The sequence below is a fragment of the Mesoplodon densirostris genome, chromosome X (genome assembly GCF_025265405.1).
Source record: "Mesoplodon densirostris isolate mMesDen1 chromosome X, mMesDen1 primary haplotype, whole genome shotgun sequence".
Classification (NCBI taxonomy): domain Eukaryota; kingdom Metazoa; phylum Chordata; class Mammalia; order Artiodactyla; family Ziphiidae; genus Mesoplodon; species Mesoplodon densirostris.
In genome coordinates this window covers 106,958,382-106,964,179 of record NC_082681.1, presented here as the reverse complement: position 1 = coordinate 106,964,179, position 5,798 = coordinate 106,958,382, and the positions used below count along the sequence as shown (strand labels likewise).

Sequence of the window (5,798 nt, the reverse complement as noted above, 5' to 3'; positions counted from 1 at the left end):
AAAGGAATACAAATTGGAAAAGAAGAAGTAAAACTGTCACTGTTTGCAGATACTATACATAGAGAATCCTAAAGATGTCACCAGAAAACTACGAGAGCTAATCAATGAATTTGGTAAAGTTGCAGGGTACAAAATTAATGCATAGAAATCTCTTGCATTTCTATACACTAACAACGAAAGTTCAGAAGAGAAATTAAGGAAACAATCCCATTCACCATTGCAACAAAAAGAATAAAATACCTAGGAATAAACCTACCTAAGGAGGTAAAAGACCTGTACTCAGAAAACTATAAGACACTGATGAAAGAAATCAAAGGTGACACAGATGGAGAGATATACCATGTTCTTGGATTGGAAGACTCAATATTGTGAAAATGACTATACGACCCAAAGCAATCTACAGATTCAGTGCAATCCCTATCAAATTACCAATGGCATTTTTTACAGAACTAGAACAAAAAATCTTAAAATTTGTATGGAGACACAAAAGACCCCAAATAGCCAAAGCAATCTTGAGAAAGAAAAACGGAGCTGGAGGAATCAGGCTCCCTGACTTCAGACTATACTACAAAGCTACAGTAATCAAGACAATATGGTACTGGCACAAAAACAGAAATATAGATCAATGGAACAGCATAGAAAGCCCAGAGATAAACCCACACACCTATGGTCAACTAATCTATGACAAAGGAGGCAAGGATATACAATGGAGAAAAGACAGTCTCTTCAACAAGTGGTGCTGGGAAAACTGGACAGCTACATCCAGCTACATGTAAAAGAATAAAATTAGAACACTCCCTAACACCATACACAAAAGTAAACTCAAAATGGATTAGAGACCTAAATGTAAGACTGGACACTATAAAACTCTTAGAGGAAAACATAGGAAGAACACTCTTTGACATAAATCACAGCAAGGTCTTTTTTGATCCACCTCCTAGAGAAATGGAAATAAAAACAAAAATAAACAAATGGGACCTAATGAAACTTAAAATCTTTTGCAAAGCAAAGGAAACTACAAACAAGACGAAAAGACAACCCTCAGAATGGGAGAAAATATTTGCAAATGAATCAATGGACAAAGGATTAATCTCCAAAATATATAAACAGCTCATGCAGCTTAATATTAAGAAAACAAACAACCCAATCCAAAAATGGGCAGAAGACTTAAATAGACATTTCTCCAAAGAAGATATACAGATGGCCAAGAAGCACATGAAAAGCTGTTTAACATCACTAATTATTAGAGAAATGCAAATCAAGACTACAATGAGGTATCTCCCCACACCAGTCATAATGGACATCATCAGAAAATCTACAAACAACAAATGCTGGAGAGGGTGTGGAGAAAAGTGAAGCCTCTTGCACTGTTGGTTGGAATGTAAATTGATACAGCCACTATGGAGAACAGTATGGAGGTTCCTTAAAAAACTAAAAGTAGAATTACCATATGATCCAGCAATCCCACTACTGGGCATATACCCAGAGAAAACCATAATTCAAAAAGACACATGCACCCCAATGTTCACTGCAGCACTATTTACAATAGCCAGGTCATGGAAGCAACCTAAATGCCCATCAACAGACAAATGGATAAAGAAGATGTGGTACATATATACAATGGAATATTACTCAGCCATAAAAAGGAATGAAATTGGGTCATTTGTGGACCCACAAATGTGGATGGATCTACAGACTGTCATACAGAGTGAAGTAAGTCAGAAAGAGAAAAACAAATATCGTATATTAATGCATATATGTGGAACCTAGAAAAATGGTACAGATGAACCAGTTTGCAGGGCAGAAATGGAGACAAAGATGTAGAGAACAAATGTATGGACACCAAGGGGGGAAAGTGGTGGGGGTGGGGGTGGGATGAATTGGGAGATTGGGATTGACATGTATATACTGATGTGTATAAAATGGATGACTAATAAGAACCTGCTGTATAAAAAATAAATAAAATAAAATTCTAAAATAATAGTTTTCTTTTTCTAGTTCCCTGAATTGGGAGTGTGGAGTCTTATCCACTGCTCCACCAGGGAAGTCTCTGGAAAGACATTTTCAAAGGTGTGGATCAATTGCGAGCGAGGGTTGAAAAAAAAAAAATCTAGCAGACTACATGGACTGGCTCTGGAAAGGGGGGTAGGGGGTGGGAGATAGGAACCAGCCAACACCCAGTAGTTCCAAAAGAGCCGTCCCAGTCTCCTTAGCTAATTCAGCTAATAAAATGAAGAAAGAAGCCCTAAGAAATTAAGAAGCTGAAGAAAAAAGCTTAAGAAATTAAGCCCTGTCATCTTAATCCAAGCCTTGCCTGGATTCCAGTGTCTTTGAATTATGAGATAAAATAATGATAAATAGCCACTAAATTTTGATGTAGGTTGTTATGCAGTAGTGGATAACCAGAGCACATACATAGGAATTAATAACGTGCAGAAGATGTTGTGGCTTTTGTTGGGGCCCAACAATGCCAATCAATGGCATATTGATTATTTTAAATTAAAGTTACTTAAGAAACAGCCAGTAAAAAAGGGACACGAGATACTTCTTCTCTGTCCCTCTGAAAGCAGGAGATAAATCTCTCATGTGAAAGGTGCTCTCCCTGCATCTGGAGGTAGAAGGACAACCTTACCACCAGAGACAGGGAATTCAGGCAGAGAAGCCTGTATAAACAAACCTTATTACTTCTTTAACTGAATACACCAAGCCCAAACTCTGTTTAGATTTTTCACTAATTAAGCACCAAAAGCCTAAGTTGCTTTGTCCTGTCAACTCCTCACAAATTTATCATTTATCTAAAAAGTATAAAAAGCTTCCTGCTTTGGCTACTCCTTAGATCCCATTTCTATGAGACTTCTGGGCACAAGAATTAAAACGTGTTTCTTTTTCTCCTATTAATCTGCCTTGTGCTAATTTTCTTATTAGTCCAGCCACAAGAACTCAAGATGGGTAGAGGGGGAAATTTCCCCCTCCCTGCCACTTGTAAAGAGCACACAATGTTCATTGCAGGTGAGAAATACTTAATGGAATACTATTTTCTACCCCTATCATTGTCAAGCTCATTTCTTAGAGTCCCATGGACATGATACATAAGAAAAGATGCCTTGTCAACAATTTGATGAAATATTAATTCTAAAAATTTTTTTAATGAAAGTCACATCAAATGAACTTACTCCATCAGAAAGTATATCTGGTTAATTAATGAGAAAGTTTAATTTTAGTAATCCGAGTTATATTCAATTATATAATTTGGAATCATAGATCATGACAACTTTGACTCTTTTATTTTTTTCAAGCAGAATAAGGGACCCATATTGAGTTTCTGATTACAGTTCACACCCTGTAGGTGGCTCTCATGTTCTCCTTGCCTGTTAGTATTACTGAATCACCCTATCTGTTCATGATTTGTTTGGTATTTTTTTTGTCTCTAAATGTTTCTAGCATACGTGAATCAGCATTGCCATGTACTTCATCACATAATTATATCTATATGTATATACTTTTTTTTGGCCTCTCCCATTGCGGAGCACAGGCTCCGGACGCGCAGGCTCAGTGGCCATGGCTCACGGGCCCAGCCGCTCCGCGGCATGTGGGATCTTCCCGGACCGGGGCACGAACCCATGTCCCCTGCATCGGCAGGCGTACTCTTAACCACTGCGCCACCAGGGAAGCCCTATATGTATATACTTTTATCCATAATTGAATCTGGGTGTTTAGAAACATACTGGGAAAGTCATATAATGATGTTACAGTCATGAACTTTCCCTTAAAAAAAGAAAAACTGGTACAGAGCTGTTCCTCAGGCGGTCTCAGCCCTGAAGATAGTCCAGGCGGATGGAACATTCTTGTTTCTCTAAGCAGCCACACGCTGATGGCAACTGATACAAAGAGGAGGAGCTTCAGGCAGAATAAACTCAGGGCAACCATTATGACGCCTGGGCCGTGCTCTCAGCCTTGTCAGACTGCCGCTTGCTCAGACAGAATTCAGTTCACGGGGCCCCAGCTGAGCACGCAAAGGCCATGAGTTACAGCTGCCCTCCTCCCAACGTGGACGGCATGATCTCCCCCAAGGTGGACAATCTGACCTACTGCACCTCACCCAACACCCTGAGGTGCGTCTTTGAAAAGTATGGGCACGTTGGTGACGTGTACATCCCGTGGGACCGCTTCACCAATGAGTAAGTGGCTTTGCTGTCGTCCGCTTCCACGACAAGCACCACGCTGAGGACGCCATGGATGCCCTCGACGGGATCGTGCTGGATGGCCACCCAGAGCTGCAGCCCGAGGCTTCCTTGCCACTGTCGTTCCAGCAGCAGGAGCCGATCTTGATCTCAGCGTCGATTTCCCTTCAGCCATGCGAAGTCTCCATCTTGCTCTGATGATAGATCTCCATCAATCTCTAGATCCAGATCTACTCGAAGTTCCAAGTCCAAGTCCTCCTCTGGGTCCAGATCTTCCTCAGCAACCACGTCCAGGTCTAGATCCATAAGCCTTACACCAGAAAAAAGCCCAAGTCCTGATCACAATTGAAAAATCCCTCCAAGTTTCCTAAAGAGGAAGGAGCGGTGCCCCATTAGGATAATGAGTCATTAGCAAACAACCTGAGGACTTGGGAGCAGGGGAGGGGAGCAACATTCTCAGGTGATCAAAGAGTCCTTGAAATAAGCCACTAGCTGTTGAAAAGGTTATTCTTTAGCATGTTGTATAAGTTTTTACTTGTTTTAAGTTTTGCCTCAAGTGGTAAACTTCATTTTGTATGGTATTTTGTTGCTGTTATTCAACTATCTTCTAAGTTAGTGAGGTGAACAACTTCAAGTTATTATTGGTTTGAATATTTGAGGTAAAACTTCATTTCTCTTTACTGCATTTTGTTTGAAAGTAAACAGACTGTTATCTAATTTGTGGCCCTCCTGACTTAAGAAAATGTGTGCAGCCTTTTCTTTCTGAGTAGTCAAAAACTGTCTAGTGATTGACTCATCATTGCCATCATTCTTTTAAAAATAAAGACCTCCTTGAAGTTATTATACATTTACTTACATGTACTGTATACCTTTGGGTTTAACTGGTAATCTGGACCTGCACTGGTATAGGGACACTTAAGGTGAAAATAATTTTTTAAAGGATTATTTATCAAACACAGTTCTAATTGCTTATGTATTTTTGTGCACTAGACACAGCTATACAGCAGCTGAATAATGCTGGCTAGCTGTTAAAGGTGGTGTTTTGTAGTGCAGAATGCTTGCCTGCTTCACCTTTTCTCCTGATTGCTCCTATGTAAAGGTAATGTGCTGCGCAGAAACAAATGGTTATCCAGTTTATGAAAAAGCCTGACAATTGCACTTCCAGTCACCCTGGCCTTGCATATATAACAGAGCATACAGTGAGCACATCTAGCAGGTGCATTTAAAAGTAAATATGCCTTTATTTTTTTCCTTTCACTCCCAAAGTGGTCAATCTGACCATCTTCTGTTACAAACTTAAATATGAAAAACGTTAAGAAGTAATTGTAACTTTCTAAGTGCTAACAACATGCTGTATCTTTTTGTTTATGCATAGAACAAATATTAAAAACAAGACTTTAGACAATAACTATAGTGTTATAGGAATTCAAAGTTCTAGATAAAGTATGTTCACACTGTAGAGGAACTTTCAAAACTTCAGTGAAATAGAGCTATTACTAGTATCCAGAAACCACACTTAAGCCAATGGTTATTAACCTAACCAAACATCTGTTAAAGCTTTTTAAATACACCACACATAGACATGCAAGAACACACATAAGTACACACTTACTCACA

General features: G+C 39.3%; 1 pseudogene; it reads left to right on the top strand.

Annotated features, from left to right (window-relative positions):
* Positions 1-4,020: 4,020 nt before the first annotated feature.
* Positions 4,021-4,577, top strand: LOC132481729 (serine/arginine-rich splicing factor 2-like; annotated as a pseudogene).
* The last annotated feature ends 1,221 nt before the right edge of the window (positions 4,578-5,798 follow it).